Source organism: Lampris incognitus, chromosome 3 (genome assembly GCF_029633865.1).
Source record: "Lampris incognitus isolate fLamInc1 chromosome 3, fLamInc1.hap2, whole genome shotgun sequence".
Taxonomy (NCBI): Eukaryota; Metazoa; Chordata; class Actinopteri; order Lampriformes; family Lampridae; genus Lampris; species Lampris incognitus.
Genome location: NC_079213.1, coordinates 43,702,280 through 43,724,976, shown reverse-complemented (window position 1 = coordinate 43,724,976; position 22,697 = coordinate 43,702,280).

Here is a 22,697-nt window from a genome sequence, read left to right as displayed (position 1 = left end):
TCAACATGATGTCATAATATTGACATGTTTTCAACCTGACTTCATAGTATTCAATGTTTTCAAGATGATGTCATAGTATTGAGATGTTTTCAACATGACCTCATGGTATTCAAATGTTTTCGACATGACGTCATAGTGTTCAGATGTTGTTTTTTTACATGACTTCATAGTATTCAGATGCTTTTTACATGACTTCATATAATTCAGGTGTTTTTAACATTACTTCATAGTATTCAGATGCTTTTAACATGACTTCATATAATTCAGGTGTTTTTAACATGACTTCATAGTATTCAGATGCTTTTAACATGACTTCATATAATTCAGGTGTTTTTAACATGACTTCATAGTATTCAGATGTTTTTTTTTAACATGATTCCATAGTATTCAGATGTTTTCAACATGATGTCATAGTATTCAGATGTCTTCAACATGACTTCATAGTATACAGACGTTTTTTAACATGACTTCATAGTATTCAGATGATTTTTTTAACTTGACTTCATAGTGTTCAAATGTTTTCAGCATGACTTCATAGTATACAGACGTTTTTCAACATGACTTATTAGTATTCAGATGTGTTTTTAACATGACTTCATAGTATTCAGATGGTATTTTTAACATGACTTCATAGTATTCAGATGTTTTTTGTAACATGACTTCATAGTATTCAGATGTTTCAACATGACTTCATGGTATTCAGATGTTTTTAACATGACATCATCGTATTCAGATGTTTTTAACATGACGACATAGGATTCAGATGTTTTCAACATGCCTTAATAGTATTCAGAAGTTTTCAACCTGACTTCATAGTATTCAGATGTTTTCAACATGATGTCATAATATTGACATGTTTTCAACCTGACTTCATAGTATTCAATGTTTTCAACATGATGTCATAGTATTGAGATGTTTCAACATGACTTCATAGTATTCAGATGTTTTCAACATGACTTCATAGTGTTCAAATGTTTTCAGCATGACTTCATAGCATTCAGATGTTTTATTTTTAAATGACTTCATAGTATTCAGATGTTTTCGACATGACGTCATAATGTTCAGATGTTGTTTTTTTACATGACTTCAAAGTATTCAGATGCTTTTAACATGACTTCATATAATTCAGGTGTTTTTAACATGACTTCATAGTATTCAGATGCTTTTAACATGACGTCATATAATTCAGGTGTTTTTAACATGACTTCATAGTATACAGACGTTTTTCAACATGACTTATTAGTATTCAGATGTGTTTTTAACATGACTTCATAGTATTCAGATGGTATTTTCAACATGCCTTAATAGTATTCAGAAGTTTTCAACCTGACTTCATAGTATTCAGAAGTTTTCAACATGATATCATAATATTGACATGTTTTCAACCTGACTTCATAGTATTCAATGTTTTCAACATGATGTCATAGTATTCAGATGTCTTCAACATGACTTCATAGTATACAGACGTTTTTCAACATGACTTATTAGTATTCAGATGTGTTTTTAACATGACTTCATAGCATTCAGATGGTATTTTTAACATGACTTCATAGTATTCAGATGTTTCAACATGACTTCATGGTATTCAGATGTTTTTAACATGACGTCACCGTATTCAGATGTTTTTAACATGACATCATAGGATTCAGATGTTTTCAACATAACGTCATGATATTCAGATGTTTTTTTAACATTACTTCATAGTATTAAGCTCGTTTTTTTAACATGACTTCATAGTATTCAGATATTTTTAACATGCCTTAATAGTATTCAGAAGTTTTCAACCTGACTTCATAGTATTCAGATGTTTTCAACATGATGTCATAGTATTGGCATGTTTTCAACCTGACTCCATAGTATTCAGATGTTTTCAACATGATGTCATAATATTGACATGTTTTCAACCTGACTTCATAGTATTCAATGTTTTCAACACGATGTCATAGTATTGAGATGTTTCAACATGACTTCATAGTATTCAGATGTTTTCAACATGACCTCATGGTATTCAAATGTTTTCGACATGACGTCATAGTGTTCAGATGTTGTTTTTTTACATGACTTCATAGTATTCAGATGCTTTTTACATGACTTCATATAATTCAGGTGTTTTTAACATTACTTCATAGTATTCAGATGCTTTTAACATGACTTCATATAATTCAGGTGTTTTTAACATGACTTCATAGTATTCAGATGCTTTTAACATGACTTCATATAATTCAGGTGTTTTTAACATGATGTCATAGTATTCAGATGTCTTCAACATGACTTCATAGTATACAGACGTTTTTTAACATGACTTCATAGTATTCAGATGATTTTTTTAACTTGACTTCATAGTATTAAGGTGTTTTCAACCTGACTTCATAGTATTCAGATGTTTTCAACATGACTTCATAGTGTTCAAATGTTTACAGCATGACTTCATAGTATACAGACGTTTTTCAACATGACTTATTAGTATTCAGATGTGTTTTTAACATGACTTCATAGTATTCAGATGGTATTTTTAACATGACTTCATAGTATTCAGATGTTTTTTGTAACATGACTTCATAGTATTCAGATGTTTCAACATGACTTCATGGTATTCAGATGTTTTTAACATGACATCATCGTATTCAGATGTTTTTAACATGACGACATAGGATTTAGATGTTTTCAACATGCCTTAATAGTATTCAGAAGTTTTCAACCTGACTTCAAAGTATTCAGATGTTTTCAACATGATGTCATAATATTGACATGTTTTCAACCTGACGTCATAGTATTCAATGTTTTCAACATGATGTCATAGTATTGAGATGTTTCAACATGACTTCATAGTATTCAGATGTTTTCAACATGACCTCATGGTATTCAAATGTTTTCAGCATGACTTCATAGTATTCAGATGCTTTATTTTTAAATGACTTCATAGTATTCAGATGTTTTCGACATGACGTCATAGTGTTCAGATGTTGTTTTTTTACATGACTTCATAGTATTCAGATGCTTTTAACATGACTTCATATAATTCAGGTGTTTTTAACATGACTTCATAGTATTCAGATGCTTTTAACATGACTTCATATAATTCAGGTGTTTTTAACATGACTTCATAGTATTCAGATGCTTTTAACATGACTTCATATAATTCAGGTGTTTTTAACAAGACTTCATAGTATTCAGATGGTTTTTTTTAACATGACTTCATAGTATTCAGATGTTTTCAACATGATATCATAGTATTCAGATGTCTTCAACATGACTTCATAGTATACAGACGTTTTTTTAACATGACTTCATAGTATTCAGATGATTTTTTTAACTTGACTTCATAGTATTAAGGTGTTTTCAACCTGACTTCATAGTATTCAGATGTTTCAACGTGACTTCATAGTATTCAGATGTTTTCAACATGACTTATTAGTATTCAGATGTGTTTTTAACATGACTTCATAGTATTCAGATGGTTTTTTTAACATGACTTCATAGTATTCAGATGTTTTTTTGTAACATGACTTCATAGTATTCAGATGTTTCAACATGACTTCATGGTATTCAGATATTTTTAACCTGACGTCATAGGATTCAGATGTTTTCAATAACTTCATGATATTCACATGTTTTTTTAACATTACTTCATAGTATTCAGCTCGTTTTTTTAACATGACTTCATAGTATTCAGATGTTTTTAACATGACTTCATAGTATTCAGATGTTTTTAACATGCCTTAATAGTACTCAGAAGTTTTCAACCTGACTTCATAGTATTCAGATGTTTTCAACATGATATCATAGTATTGGCATGTTTTCAACCTGACTTCATAGTATTCAGATGTTTTCAACATGATGTCATAATATTGACATGTTTTCAACCTGACTTCATAGTATTGAATGTTTTCAACATGATGTCATAGTATTGAGATGTTTCAACATGACTTCATAGTATTCAGATGTTTTATTTTTAAATGACTTCATAGTATTAAGGTGTTTTCAACCTGACTTCATAGTATTCAGATGCTTTTAACATGACTTCATATAATTCAGGTGTTTTTAACATGACTTCATAGTATTCAGATGTTTTTTTTAACATGACTTCATAGTATTCAGATGTTTTCAACATGATGTCATAGTATTCAGTTGTCTTCAACATGACTTCATAGTATACAGACGTTTTTCAACATGACTTATTAGTATTCAGATGTGTTTTTAACATGACTTCATAGTATTCAGATGGTATTTTTAACATGACTTCATAGTATTCAGATGTTTTTTTGTAACATGACTTCATAGTATTCAGGTGTTTCAACATGACTTCATGGTATTCAGATGTTTTTAACATGACATCATCGTGTTCAGAGGTTTTTAACATGACGTCATAGGATTCAGATGTTTTCAACATAACTTCATGATATTCAGACGTTTTTCAACATGACTTATTAGTATTCAGATGTGTTTTTAACATGACTTCATAGTATTCAGATGTTTTTAACATGCCTTAATAGTATTCAGAAGTTTTCAAACTGACTTCATAGTATTCAGATGTTTTCAACATGATGTCATAGTATTGGCATGTTTTCAACCTGACTTCATAGTATTCAGATGTTTTCAACATGATGTCATAATATTGACATGTTTTCAACCTGACTTCATAGTATTCAATGTTTTCAACATGATGTCATAGTATTGAGATGTTTCAAAATGACTTCATAGTATTCAGATGTTTTCAACATGACCTCATGGTATTCAAATGTTTTCAGCATGACTTCATAGTATTCAGATGTTTTATTTTTAAATGACTTCATAGTATTCAGATGTTTTCGACATGACGTCATAGTGTTCAGATGTTGTTTTTTTACATGACTTCATAGTATTCAGATGCTTTTTACATGACTTCATATAATTCAGGTGTTTTTAACATGACTTCATAGTATTCATATGCTTTTAACATGACTTCATATAATTCAGGTGTTTTTAACATGACTTCATAGTATTCAGATGTTTTTTTGTAACATGACTTCATAGTATTCAGATGTTTCAACATGACTTCATGGTATTCAGATGTTTTTAACATGACGTCACCGTATTCAGATGTTTTTAACATGATGTCATAGGATTCAGATGTTTTCAACATAACTTCATGATATTCAGATGTTTTTTTTAACATTACTTCACAGTATTAAGCTAGTTTTTTTAACATGACTTCATAGTATTCAGATGTTTTTAACATGCCTTAATAGTATTCAGAAGTTTTCAACCTGACTTCATAGTATTCAGATGTTTTCAACATGATGTCATAATATTGACATGTTTTCAACCTGACTTCATAGTATTCAATGTTTTCAACATGATGTCATAGTATTGAGATGTTTCAAAATGACTTCATAGTATTCAGATGTTTTCAACATGACCTCATGGTATTCAAATGTTTTCAGCATGACTTCATAGTATTCAGATGTTTTATTTTTAAATGACTTCATAGTATTCAGATGTTTTCGACATGACGTCATAGTGTTCAGATGTTGTTTTTTTACATGACTTCATAGTATTCAGATGCTTTTTACATGACTTCATATAATTCAGGTGTTTTTAACATGACTTCATAGTATTCATATGCTTTTAACATGACTTCATATAATTCAGGTGTTTTTAACATGACTTCATAGTATTCAGATGTTTTTTTGTAACATGACTTCATAGTATTCAGATGTTTCAACATGACTTCATGGTATTCAGATGTTTTTAACATGACGTCACCGTATTCAGATGTTTTTAACATGACGTCATAGGATTCAGATGTTTTCAACATAACTTCATGATATTCAGATGTTTTTTTTAACATTACTTCACAGTATTAAGCTAGTTTTTTTAACATGACTTCATAGTATTCAGATGTTTTTAACATGCCTTAATAGTATTCAGAAGTTTTCAACCTGACTTCATAGTATTCAGATGTTTTCAACATGATGTCATAATATTGACATGTTTTCAACCTGACTTCATAGTATTCATGTTTTCAACATGATGTCATAGTATTGAGATGTTTCAACATGACTTCATAGTATTCAGATGTTTTCAACATGACCTCATGGTATTCAAATGTTTTCGACATGACGTCATAGTGTTCAGATGTTGTTTTTTTACATGACTTCATAGTATTCAGATGCTTTTTACATGACTTCTTATAATTCAGGTGTTTTTAACATTACTTCATAGTATTCAGATGCTTTTAACATGACTTCATGTAATTCAGGTGTTTTTAACATGACTTCATAGTATTCAGGTGTTTTTAACATGACTTCATAGTATTCAGATGGTTTTTTTTAACATGACTTCATAGTATTCAGATGTTTTCAACATGATGTCATAGTATTCAGATGTCTTCAACATGACTTCATAGTATACAGACGTTTTTTAACATGACTTCATAGTATTCAGATGATTTTTTTAACTTGACTTCATAGTATTAAGGTGTTTTCAACCTGACTTCATAGTATTCAGATGTTTTCAACATGACTTCATAGTGTTCAAATGTTTTCAGCATGACTTCATAGTATTCAGATGTTTTATTTTTAAATGACTTCATAGTATTCAGATGTTTTCGACATGACGTCATAATGTTCAGATGTTGTTTTTTTACATGACATCATAGTATTCAGATGCTTTTAACATGACTTCATATAATTCAGGTGTTTTTAACATGACTTCATAGTATTCAGATGCTTTTAATATGACGTCATATAATTCAGGTGTTTTAAACATGACTTCATAGTATACAGACGTTTTTCAACATGACTTATTAGTATTCAGATGTGTTTTTAACATGACTTCATAGTATTCAGATGTTTTTTGTAACATGACTTCATAGTATTCAGATGTTTCAACATGACTTTATGGTATTCAGATGTTTTTAACATGACGTCATCGTATTCAGATGTTTTTAACATGACGACATAGGATTCAGATGTTTTCAACATGCCTTAATAGTATTCAGAAGTTTTCAACCTGACTTCATAGTATTCAGATGTTTTCAACATGATGTCATAATATTGACATGTTTTCAACCTGACTTCATAGTATTCAATGTTTTCAACATGATGTCATAGTATTGAGATGTTTCAACATGACTTCATAGTATTCAGATGTTTTCAACATGACTTCATAGTGTTCAAATGTTTTCAGCATGACTTCATAGTATTCAGATGTTTTATTTTTAAATGACTTCATAGTATTCAGATGTTTTCGACATGACGTCATAATGTTCAGATGTTGTTTTTTTACATGACTTCATAGTATTCAGATGCTTTTAACATGACTTCATATAATTCAGGTGTTTTTAACATGACTTCATAGTATTCAGATGCTTTTAACATGACGTCATATAATTCAGGTGTTTTTAACATGACTTCATAGTATACAGACGTTTTTCAACATGACTTATTAGTATTCAGATGTGTTTTTAGCATGACTTCATAGTATTCAGATGGTATTTTTAACATGACTTCATAGTATTCAGATGTTTTTTGTAACATGACTTCATAGTATTCAGATGTTTCAACATGACTTCATGGTATTCAGATGTTTTTAACATGACGTCATCGTATTCAGATGTTTTTAACATGACGACATAGGATTCAGATGTTTTCAACATGCCTTAATAGAATTCAGAAGTTTTCAACCTGACTTCATAGTATTCAGATGTTTTCAACATGATATCATAATATTGACATGTTTTCAACCTGACTTCATAGTATTCAATGTTTTCAACATGATGTCATAGTATTCAGATGTCTTCAACATGACTTCATAGTATACAGACGTTTTTCAACATGACTTATTAGTATTCAGATGTGTTTTTAACATGACTTCATAGTATTCAGATGGTTTTTTTAACATGACTTCATAGTATTCAGATGTTTTTTGTAACATGACTTCATAGTATTCAGATGTTTTCAACATGATGTCATAGTATTCAGATGTCTTCAACATGACTTCATAGTATACAGACGTTTTTTAACATGACTTCATAGTATTCAGATGATTTTTTTAACTTGACTTCATAGTGTTCAAATGTTTTCAGCATGACTTCATAGTATACAGACGTTTTTCAACATGACTTATTAGTATTCAGATGTGTTTTTAACATGACTTCATAGTATTCAGATGGTATTTTTAACATGACTTCATAGTATTCAGATGTTTTTTGTAACATGACTTCATAGTATTCAGATGTTTCAACATGACTTCATGGTATTCAGATGTTTTTAACATGACGTCATCGTATTCAGATGTTTTTAACATGACGACATAGGATTCAGATGTTTTCAACATGCCTTAATAGTATTCAGAAGTTTTCAACCTGACTTCATAGTATTCAGATGTTTTCAACATGATGTCATAATATTGACATGTTTTCAACCTGACTTCATAGTATTCAATGTTTTCAACATGATGTCATAGTATTGGCATGTTTTCAACCTGACTTCATAGTATTCAGATGTTTTCAACATGATGTCATAATATTGACATGTTTTCAACCTGACTTCATAGTATTCATGTTTTCAACATGATGTCATAGTATTGAGATGTTTCAACATGACTTCATAGTATTCAGATGTTTTCAACATGACCTCATGGTATTCAAATGTTTTCGACATGACGTCATAGTGTTCAGATGTTGTTTTTTTACATGACTTCATAGTATTCAGATGCTTTTTACATGACTTCTTATAATTCAGGTGTTTTTAACATTACTTCATAGTATTCAGATGCTTTTAACATGACTTCATGTAATTCAGGTGTTTTTAACATGACTTCATAGTATTCAGGTGTTTTTAACATGACTTCATAGTATTCAGATGGTTTTTTTTAACATGACTTCATAGTATTCAGATGTTTTCAACATGATGTCATAGTATTCAGATGTCTTCAACATGACTTCATAGTATACAGACGTTTTTTAACATGACTTCATAGTATTCAGATGATTTTTTTAACTTGACTTCATAGTATTAAGGTGTTTTCAACCTGACTTCATAGTATTCAGATGTTTTCAACATGACTTCATAGTGTTCAAATGTTTTCAGCATGACTTCATAGTATTCAGATGTTTTATTTTTAAATGACTTCATAGTATTCAGATGTTTTCGACATGACGTCATAATGTTCAGATGTTGTTTTTTTACATGACATCATAGTATTCAGATGCTTTTAACATGACTTCATATAATTCAGGTGTTTTTAACATGACTTCATAGTATTCAGATGCTTTTAATATGACGTCATATAATTCAGGTGTTTTTAACATGACTTCATAGTATACAGACGTTTTTCAACATGACTTATTAGTATTCAGATGTGTTTTTAACATGACTTCATAGTATTCAGATGTTTTTTGTAACATGACTTCATAGTATTCAGATGTTTCAACATGACTTCATGGTATTCAGATGTTTTTAACATGACGTCATCGTATTCAGATGTTTTTAACATGACGACATAGGATTCAGATGTTTTCAACATGCCTTAATAGTATTCAGAAGTTTTCAACCTGACTTCATAGTATTCAGATGTTTTCAACATGATGTCATAATATTGACATGTTTTCAACCTGACTTCATAGTATTCAATGTTTTCAACATGATGTCATAGTATTGAGATGTTTCAACATGACTTCATAGTATTCAGATGTTTTCAACATGACTTCATAGTGTTCAAATGTTTTCAGCATGACTTCATAGTATTCAGATGTTTTATTTTTAAATGACTTCATAGTATTCAGATGTTTTCGACATGACGTCATAATGTTCAGATGTTGTTTTTTTACATGACTTCATAGTATTCAGATGCTTTTAACATGACTTCATATAATTCAGGTGTTTTTAACATGACTTCATAGTATTCAGATGCTTTTAACATGACGTCATATAATTCAGGTGTTTTTAACATGACTTCATAGTATACACACGTTTTTCAACATGACTTATTAGTATTCAGATGTGTTTTTAGCATGACTTCATAGTATTCAGATGGTATTTTTAACATGACTTCATAGTATTCAGATGTTTTTTGTAACATGACTTCATAGTATTCAGATGTTTCAACATGACTTCATGGTATTCAGATGTTTTTAACATGACGTCATCGTATTCAGATGTTTTTAACATGACGACATAGGATTCAGATGTTTTCAACATGCCTTAATAGAATTCAGAAGTTTTCAACCTGACTTCATAGTATTCAGATGTTTTCAACATGATATCATAATATTGACATGTTTTCAACCTGACTTCATAGTATTCAATGTTTTCAACATGATGTCATAGTATTCAGATGTCTTCAACATGACTTCATAGTATACAGACGTTTTTCAACATGACTTATTAGTATTCAGATGTGTTTTTAACATGACTTCATAGTATTCAGATGGTATTTTTAACATGACTTCATAGTATTCAGATGTTTTTTGTAACATGACTTCATAGTATTCAGATGTTTTCAACATGATGTCATAGTATTCAGATGTCTTCAACATGACTTCATAGTATACAGACGTTTTTTAACATGACTTCATAGTATTCAGATGATTTTTTTAACTTGACTTCATAGTGTTCAAATGTTTTCAGCATGACTTCATAGTATACAGACGTTTTTCAACATGACTTATTAGTATTCAGATGTGTTTTTAACATGACTTCATAGTATTCAGATGGTATTTTTAACATGACTTCATAGTATTCAGATGTTTTTTGTAACATGACTTCATAGTATTCAGATGTTTCAACATGACTTCATGGTATTCAGATGTTTTTAACATGACGTCATCGTATTCAGATGTTTTCAACATGACGACATAGGATTCAGATGTTTTCAACATGCCTTAATAGTATTCAGAAGTTTTCAACCTGACTTCATAGTATTCAGATGTTTTCAACATGATGTCATAATATTGACATGTTTTCAACCTGACTTCATAGTATTCAATGTTTTCAACATGATGTCATAGTATTGAGATGTTTCAACATGACTTCATAGTATTCAGATGTTTTCAACATGACTTCATAGTGTTCAAATGTTTTCAGCATGACTTCATAGTATTCAGATGTTTTATTTTTAAATGACTTCATAGTATTCAGATGTTTTCGACATGACGTCATAATGTTCAGATGTTGTTTTTTTACATGACTTCATAGTATTCAGATGCTTTTAACATGACTTCATATAATTCAGGTGTTTTTAACATGACTTCATAGTATTCAGATGCTTTTAACATGACGTCATATAATTCAGGTGTTTTTAACATGACTTCATAGTATACAGACGTTTTTCAACATGACTTATTAGTATTCAGATGTGTTTTTAGCATGACTTCATAGTATTCAGATGGTATTTTTAACATGACTTCATAGTATTCAGATGTTTTTTGTAACATGACTTCATAGTATTCAGATGTTTCAACATGATGTCATAGTATTGGCATGTTTTCAACCTGACTTCATAGTATTCAGATGTTTTCAACATGATGTCATAATATTGACATGTTTTCAACCTGACTTCATAGTATTCATGTTTTCAACATGATGTCATAGTATTGAGATGTTTCAACATGACTTCATAGTATTCAGATGTTTTCAACATGACCTCATGGTATTCAAATGTTTTCGACATGACGTCATAGTGTTCAGATGTTGTTTTTTTACATGACTTCATAGTATTCAGATGCTTTTTACATGACTTCTTATAATTCAGGTGTTTTTAACATTACTTCATAGTATTCAGATGCTTTTAACATGACTTCATGTAATTCAGGTGTTTTTAACATGACTTCATAGTATTCAGGTGTTTTTAACATGACTTCATAGTATTCAGATGGTTTTTTTTAACATGACTTCATAGTATTCAGATGTTTTCAACATGATGTCATAGTATTCAGATGTCTTCAACATGACTTCATAGTATACAGACGTTTTTTAACATGACTTCATAGTATTCAGATGATTTTTTTAACTTGACTTCATAGTATTAAGGTGTTTTCAACCTGACTTCATAGTATTCAGATGTTTTCAACATGACTTCATAGTGTTCAAATGTTTTCAGCATGACTTCATAGTATTCAGATGTTTTATTTTTAAATGACTTCATAGTATTCAGATGTTTTCGACATGACGTCATAATGTTCAGATGTTGTTTTTTTACATGACATCATAGTATTCAGATGCTTTTAACATGACTTCATATAATTCAGGTGTTTTTAACATGACTTCATAGTATTCAGATGCTTTTAATATGACGTCATATAATTCAGGTGTTTTTAACATGACTTCATAGTATACAGACGTTTTTCAACATGACTTATTAGTATTCAGATGTGTTTTTAACATGACTTCATAGTATTCAGATGTTTTTTGTAACATGACTTCATAGTATTCAGATGTTTCAACATGACTTCATGGTATTCGGATGTTTTTAACATGACGTCATCGTATTCAGATGTTTTTAACATGACGACATAGGATTCAGATGTTTTCAACATGCCTTAATAGTATTCAGAAGTTTTCAACCTGACTTCATAGTATTCAGATGTTTTCAACATGATGTCATAATATTGACATGTTTTCAACCTGACTTCATAGTATTCAATGTTTTCAACATGATGTCATAGTATTGAGATGTTTCAACATGACTTCATAGTATTCAGATGTTTTCAACATGACTTCATAGTGTTCAAATGTTTTCAGCATGACTTCATAGTATTCAGATGTTTTATTTTTAAATGACTTCATAGTATTCAGATGTTTTCGACATGACGTCATAATGTTCAGATGTTGTTTTTTTACATGACTTCATAGTATTCAGATGCTTTTAACATGACTTCATATAATTCAGGTGTTTTTAACATGACTTCATAGTATTCAGATGCTTTTAACATGACGTCATATAATTCAGGTGTTTTTAACATGACTTCATAGTATACAGACGTTTTTCAACATGACTTATTAGTATTCAGATGTGTTTTTAGCATGACTTCATAGTATTCAGATGGTATTTTTAACATGACTTCATAGTATTCAGATGTTTTTTGTAACATGACTTCATAGTATTCAGATGTTTCAACATGACTTCATGGTATTCAGATGTTTTTAACATGACGTCATCGTATTCAGATGTTTTTAACATGACGACATAGGATTCAGATGTTTTCAACATGCCTTAATAGAATTCAGAAGTTTTCAACCTGACTTCATAGTATTCAGATGTTTTCAACATGATATCATAATATTGACATGTTTTCAACCTGACTTCATAGTATTCAATGTTTTCAACATGATGTCATAGTATTCAGATGTCTTCAACATGACTTCATAGTATACAGACGTTTTTCAACATGACTTATTAGTATTCAGATGTGTTTTTAACATGACTTCATAGTATTCAGATGGTATTTTTAACATGACTTCATAGTATTCAGATGTTTTTTGTAACATGACTTCATAGTATTCAGATGTTTTCAACATGATGTCATAGTATTCAGATGTCTTCAACATGACTTCATAGTATACAGACGTTTTTTAACATGACTTCATAGTATTCAGATGATTTTTTTAACTTGACTTCATAGTGTTCAAATGTTTTCAGCATGACTTCATAGTATACAGACGTTTTTCAACATGACTTATTAGTATTCAGATGTGTTTTTAACATGACTTCATAGTATTCAGATGGTATTTTTAACATGACTTCATAGTATTCAGATGTTTTTTGTAACATGACTTCATAGTATTCAGATGTTTCAACATGACTTCATGGTATTCAGATGTTTTTAACATGACGTCATCGTATTCAGATGTTTTTAACATGACGACATAGGATTCAGATGTTTTCAACATGCCTTAATAGTATTCAGAAGTTTTCAACCTGACTTCATAGTATTCAGATGTTTTCAACATGATGTCATAATATTGACATGTTTTCAACCTGACTTCATAGTATTCAATGTTTTCAACATGATGTCATAGTATTGAGATGTTTCAACATGACTTCATAGTATTCAGATGTTTTCAACATGACTTCATAGTGTTCAAATGTTTTCAGCATGACTTCATAGTATTCAGATGTTTTATTTTTAAATGACTTCATAGTATTCAGATGTTTTCGACATGACGTCATAATGATCAGATGTTGTTTTTTTACATGACTTCATAGTATTCAGATGCTTTTAACATGACTTCATATAATTCAGGTGTTTTTAACATGACTTCATAGTATTCAGATGCTTTTAACATGACGTCATATAATTCAGGTGTTTTTAACATGACTTCATAGTATACAGACGTTTTTCAACATGACTTATTAGTATTCAGATGTGTTTTTAGCATGACTTCATAGTATTCAGATGGTATTTTTAACATGACTTCATAGTATTCAGATGTTTTTTGTAACATGACTTCATAGTATTCAGATGTTTCAACATGACTTCATGGTATTCAGATGTTTTTAACATGACGTCATCGTATTCAGATGTTTTTAACATGACGACATAGGATTCAGATGTTTTCAACATGCCTTAATAGAATTCAGAAGTTTTCAACCTGACTTCATAGTATTCAGATGTTTTCAACATGATATCATAATATTGACATGTTTTCAACCTGACTTCATAGTATTCAATGTTTTCAACATGATGTCATAGTATTCAGATGTCTTCAACATGACTTCATAGTATACAGACGTTTTTCAACATGACTTATTAGTATTCAGATGTGTTTTTAACATGACTTCATAGTATTCAGATGGTATTTTTAACATGACTTCATAGTATTCAGATGTTTCAACATGACTTCATGGTATTCAGATGTTTTTAACATGACGTCACCGTATTCAGATGTTTTTAACATGACGTCATAGGATTCAGATGTTTTCAACATAACTTCATGACATTCAGATGTTTTTTTAACATTACTTCATAGTATTAAGCTCGTTTTTTTAACATGACTTCATAGTATTCAGATATTTTCAACATGATGTCATACTATTGGCATGTTTTCAACCTGACTTCATAGTATTCAGATGTTTTCAACATGATGTCATAATATTGACATGTTTTCAACCTGACTTCATAGTATTCAATGTTTTCAACATGATGTCATAGTACTGAGATGTTTCAACATGACTTCATAGTATTCAGATGTTTTCAACATGACCTCATGGTATTCAAATGTTTTCGACATGACGTCATAGTGTTCAGATGTTGTTTTTTTACATGACTTCATAGTATTCAGATGCTTTTTACATGACTTCATATAATTCAGGTGTTTTTAACATTACTTCATAGTATTCAGATGCTTTTAACATGACTTCATATAATTCAGGTGTTTTTAACATGACTTCATAGTATTCAGATGCTTTTAACATGACTTCATATAATTCAGGTGTTTTTAACATGACTTCATAGTATTCAGATGGTTTTTTTTAACATGACTTCATAGTAATCAGATGTTTTCAACATGATGTCATAGTATTCAGATGTCTTCAACATGACTTCATAGTATACAGACGTTTTTTAACATGACTTCATAGTATTCAGATGATTTTTTTAACTTGACTTCATAGTATTAAGGTGTTTTCAACCTGACTTCATAGTATTCAGATGTTTTCAACATGACTTCATAGTGTTCAAATGTTTACAGCATGACTTCATAGTATACAGACGTTTTTCAACATGACTTATTAGTATTCAGATGTGTTTTTAACATGACTTCATAGTATTCAGATGGTATTTTTAACATGACTTCATAGTATTCAGATGTTTTATGTAACATGACTTCATAGTATTCAGATGTTTCAACATGACTTCATGGTATTCAGATGTTTTTAACATGACATCATCGTATTCAGATGTTTTTAACATGACGACATAGGATTCAGATGTTTTCAACATGCCTTAAAAGTATTCAGAAGTTTTCAACCTGACTTCATAGTATTCAGATGTTTTCAACATGATGTCATAATATTGACATGTTTTCAACCTGACTTCATAATATTCAATGTTTTCAACATGATGTCATAGTATTGAGATGTTTCAACATGACTTCATAGTATTCAGATGTTTTCAACATGCCCTCATGGTATTCAAATGTTTTCAGCATGACTTCATAGTATTCAGATGCTTTATTTTTAAATGACTTCATAGTATTCAGATGTTTTCGACATGACGTCATAGTGTTCAGATGTTGTTTTTTTACATGACTTCATAGTATTCAGATGCTTTTTACATGACTTCATATAATTCAGGTGTTTTTAACATGACTTCATAGTATTCAGATGCTTTTAACATGACTTCATATAATTCAGGTGTTTTTAACATGACTTCATAGTATTCAGATGCTTTTAACATGACTTCATATAATTCAGGTGTTTTTAACAAGACTTCATAGTATTCAGATGGTTTTTTTTAACATGACTTCATAGTATTCAGATGTTTTCAACATGATATCATAGTATTCAGATGTCTTCAACATGACTTCATAGTATACAGACGTTTTTTAACATGACTTCATAGTATTCAGATGATTTTTTTAACTTGAGTTCATAGTATTAAGGTGTTTTCAACCTGACTTCATAGTATTCAGATGTATCAACGTGACTTCATAGTATTCAGATGTTTTCAACATGACTTATTAGTATTCAGATGTGTTTTTAACATGACTTCATAGTATTCAGATGGTTTTTTTAACATGACTTCATAGTATTCAGATATTTTTTTGTAACATGACTTCATAGTATTCAGATGTTTCAACATGACTTCATGGTATTCAGATGTTTTTAACATGACTTCATAGTATTCAGATGTTTTTAACATGCCTTAATAGTACTCAGAAGTTTTCAACCTGACTTCATAGTATTCAATGTTTTCAACATGATGTCATAGTATTCAGATGTCTTCAACATGACTTCATAGTATACAGACGTTTTTCAACATGACTTATTAGTATTCAGATGTGTTTTTAACATGACTTCATAGTATTCAGATGGTATTTTTAACATGACTTCATAGTATTCAGATGTTTTTTGTAACATGACTTCATAGTATTCAGATGTTTTCAACATGATGTCATAGTATTCAGATGTCTTCAACATGACTTCATAGTATACAGACGTTTTTTAACATGACTTCATAGTATTCAGATGATTTTTTTAACTTGACTTCATAGTGTTCAAATGTTTTCAGCATGACTTCATAGTATACAGACGTTTTTCAACATGACTTATTAGTATTCAGATGTGTTTTTAACATGACTTCATAGTATTCAGATGGTATTTTTAACATGACTTCATAGTATTCAGATGTTTTTTGTAACATGACTTCATAGTATTCAGATGTTTCAACATGACTTCATGGTATTCAGATGTTTTTAACATGACGTCATCGTATTCAGATGTTTTTAACATGACGACATAGGATTCAGATGTTTTCAACATGCCTTAATAGTATTCAGAAGTTTTCAACCTGACTTCATAGTATTCAGATGTTTTCAACATGATGTCATAATATTGACATGTTTTCAACCTGACTTCATAGTATTCAATGTTTTCAACATGATGTCATAGTATTGAGATGTTTCAACATGACTTCATAGTATTCAGATGTTTTCAACATGACTTCATAGTGTTCAAATGTTTTCAGCATGACTTCATAGTATTCAGATGTTTTATTTTTAAATGACTTCATAGTATTCAGATGTTTTCGACATGACGTCATAATGTTCAGATGTTGTTTTTTTACATGACTTCATAGTATTCAGATGCTTTTAACATGACTTCATATAATTCAGGTGTTTTTAACATGACTTCATAGTATTCAGATGCTTTTAACATGACGTCATATAATTCAGGTGTTTTTAACATGACTTCATAGTATACAGACGTTTTTCAACATGACTTATTAGTATTCAGATGTGTTTTTAGCATGACTTCATAGTATTCAGATGGTATTTTTAACATGACTTCATAGTATTCAGATGTTTTTTGTAACATGACTTCATAGTATTCAGATGTTTCAACATGATGTCATAGTATTGGCATGTTTTCAACCTGACTTCATAGTATTCAGATGTTTTCAACATGATGTCATAATATTGACATGTTTTCAACCTGACTTCATAGTATTCATGTTTTCAACATGATGTCATAGTATTGAGATGTTTCAACATGACTTCATAGTATTCAGATGTTTTCAACATGACCTCATGGTATTCAAATGTTTTCGACATGACGTCATAGTGTTCAGATGTTGTTTTTTTACATGACTTCATAGTATTCAGATGCTTTTTACATGACTTCTTATAATTCAGGTGTTTTTAACATTACTTCATAGTATTCAGATGCTTTTAACATGACTTCATGTAATTCAGGTGTTTTTAACATGACTTCATAGTATTCAGGTGTTTTTAACATGACTTCATAGTATTCAGATGGTTTTTTTTAACATGACTTCATAGTATTCAGATGTTTTCAACATGATGTCATAGTATTCAGATGTCTTCAACATGACTTCATAGTATACAGACGTTTTTTAACATGACTTCATAGTATTCAGATGATTTTTTTAACTTGACTTCATAGTATTAAGGTGTTTTCAACCTGACTTCATAGTATTCAGATGTTTTCAACATGACTTCATAGTGTTCAAATGTTTTCAGCATGACTTCATAGTATTCAGATGTTTTATTTTTAAATGACTTCATAGTATTCAGATGTTTTCGACATGACGTCATAATGTTCAGATGTTGTTTTTTTACATGACATCATAGTATTCAGATGCTTTTAACATGACTTCATATAATTCAGCTGTTTTTAACATGACTTCATAGTATTCAGATGCTTTTAATATGACGTCATATAATTCAGGTGTTTTTAACATGACTTCATAGTATACAGACGTTTTTCAACATGACTTATTAGTATTCAGATGTGTTTTTAACATGACTTCATAGTATTCAGATGTTTTTTGTAACATGACTTCATAGTATTCAGATGTTTCAACATGACTTCATGGTATTCAGATGTTTTTAACATGACGTCATCGTATTCAGATGTTTTTAACATGACGACATAGGATTCAGATGTTTTCAACATGCCTTAATAGTATTCAGAAGTTTTCAACCTGACTTCATAGTATTCAGATGTTTTCAACATGATGTCATAATATTGACATGTTTTCAACCTGACTTCATAGTATTCAATGTTTTCAACATGATGTCATAGTATTGAGATGTTTCAACATGACTTCATAGTATTCAGATGTTTTCAACATGACCTCATGGTATTCAAATGTTTTCAGCATGACTTCATAGTATTCAGATGCTTTATTTTTAAATGACTTCATAGTATTCAGATGTTTTCGACATGACGTCATAGTGTTCAGATGTTGTTTTTTTACATGACTTCATAGTATTCAGATGCTTTTTACATGACTTCATATAATTCAGGTGTTTTTAACATGACTTCATAGTATTCAGATGCTTTTAACATGACTTCATATAATTCAGGTGTTTTTAACATGACTTCATAGTATTCAGATGCTTTTAACATGACTTCATATAATTCAGGTGTTTTTAACAAGACTTCATAGTATTCAGATGGTTTTTTTTAAAATGACTTCATAGTATTCAGATGTTTTCAACATGATATCATAGTATTCAGATGTCTTCAACATGACTTCATAGTATACAGACGTTTTTTAACATGACTTCATAGTATTCAGATGATTTTTTTAACTTGACTTCATAGTATTAAGGTGTTTTCAACCTGACTTCATAGTATTCAGATGTATCAACGTGACTTCATAGTATTCAGATGTTTTCAACATGACTTATTAGTATTCAGATGTGTTTTTAACATGACTTCATAGTATTCAGATGGTTTTTTTAACATGACTTCATAGTATTCAGATGTTTTTTTGTAACATGACTTCATAGTATTCAGATGTTTCAACATGACTTCATGGTATTCAGATGTTTTTAACATGACTTCATAGTATTCAGATGTTTTTAACATGCCTTAATAGTACTCAGAAGTTTTCAACCTGACTTCATAGTATTCAATGTTTTCAACATGATGTCATAGTATTCAGATGTCTTCAACATGACTTCATAGTATACAGACGTTTTTCAACATGACTTATTAGTATTCAGATGTGTTTTTAACATGACTTCATAGTATTCAGATGGTATTTTTAACATGACTTCATAGTATTCAGATGTTTTTTGTAACATGACTTCATAGTATTCAGATGTTTTCAACATGATGTCATAGTATTCAGATGTCTTCAACATGACTTCATAGTATACAGACGTTTTTTAACATGACTTCATAGTATTCAGATGATTTTTTTAACTTGACTTCATAGTGTTCAAATGTTTTCAGCATGACTTCATAGTATACAGACGTTTTTCAACATGACTTATTAGTATTCAGATGTGTTTTTAACATGACTTCATAGTATTCAGATGGTATTTTTAACATGACTTCATAGTATTCAGATGTTTTTTGTAACATGACTTCATAGTATTCAGATGTTTCAACATGACTTCATGGTATTCAGATGTTTTTAACATGACGTCATCGTATTCAGATGTTTTTAACATGACGACATAGGATTCAGATGTTTTCAACATGCCTTAATAGTATTCAGAAGTTTTCAACCTGACTTCATAGTATTCAGATGTTTTCAACATGATGTCATAATATTGACATGTTTTCAACCTGACTTCATAGTATTCAATGTTTTCAACATGATGTCATAGTATTGAGATGTTTCAACATGACTTCATAGTATTCAGATGTTTTCAACATGACTTCATAGTGTTCAAATGTTTTCAGCATGACTTCATAGTATTCAGATGTTTTATTTTTAAATGACTTCATAGTATTCAGATGTTTTCGACATGACGTCATAATGTTCAGATGTTGTTTTTTTACATGACTTCATAGTATTCAGATGCTTTTAACATGACTTCATATAATTCAGGTGTTTTTAACATGACTTCATAGTATTCAGATGCTTTTAACATGACGTCATATAATTCAGGTGTTTTTAACATGACTTCATAGTATACAGACGTTTTTCAACATGACTTATTAGTATTCAGATGTGTTTTTAGCATGACTTCATAGTATTCAGATGGTATTTTTAACATGACTTCATAGTATTCAGATGTTTTTTGTAACATGACTTCATAGTATTCAGATGTTTCAACATGATGTCATAGTATTGGCATGTTTTCAACCTGACTTCATAGTATTCAGATGTTTTCAACATGATGTCATAATATTGACATGTTTTCAACCTGACTTCATAGTATTCATGTTTTCAACATGATGTCATAGTATTGAGATGTTTCAACATGACTTCATAGTATTCAGATGTTTTCAACATGACCTCATGGTATTCAAATGTTTTCGACATGACGTCATAGTGTTCAGATGTTGTTTTTTTACATGACTTCATAGTATTCAGATGCTTTTTACATGACTTCTTATAATTCAGGTGTTTTTAACATTACTTCATAGTATTCAGATGCTTTTAACATGACTTCATGTAATTCAGGTGTTTTTAACATGACTTCATAGTATTCAGGTGTTTTTAACATGACTTCATAGTATTCAGATGGTTTTTTTTAACATGACTTCATAGTATTCAGATGTTTTCAACATGATGTCATAGTATTCAGATGTCTTCAACATGACTTCATAGTATACAGACGTTTTTTAACATGACTTCATAGTATTCAGATGATTTTTTTAACTTGACTTCATAGTATTAAGGTGTTTTCAACCTGACTTCATAGTATTCAGATGTTTTCAACATGACTTCATAGTGTTCAAATGTTTTCAGCATGACTTCATAGTATTCAGATGTTTTATTTTTAAATGACTTCATAGTATTCAGATGTTTTCGACATGACGTCATAATGTTCAGATGTTGTTTTTTTACATGACATCATAGTATTCAGATGCTTTTAACATGACTTCATATAATTCAGGTGTTTTTAACATGACTTCATAGTATTCAGATGCTTTTAATATGACGTCATATAATTCAGGTGTTTTTAACATGACTTCATAGTATACAGACGTTTTTCAACATGACTTATTAGTATTCAGATGTGTTTTTAACATGACTTCATAGTATTCAGATGTTTTTTGTAACATGACTTCATAGTATTCAGATGTTTCAACATGACTTCATGGTATTCAGATGTTTTTAACATGACGTCATCGTATTCAGATGTTTTTAACATGACGACATAGGATTCAGATGTTTTCAACATGCCTTAATAGTATTCAGAAGTTTTCAACATGACTTCATAGTATTCAGATGTTTTCAACATGATGTCATAATATTGACATGTTTTCAACCTGACTTCATTGTATTCAATGTTTTCAACATGATGTCATAGTATTGAGATGTTTCAACATGACTTCATAGTATTCAGATGTTTTCAACATGACTTCATAGTGTTCAAATGTTTTCAGCATGACTTCATAGTATTCAGATGTTTTATTTTTAAATGACTTCATAGTATTCAGATGTTTTCGACATGACGTCATAATGTTCAGATGTTGTTTTTTTACATGACTTCATAGTATTCAGATGCTTTTAACATGACTTCATATAATTCAGGTGTTTTTAACATGACTTCATAGTA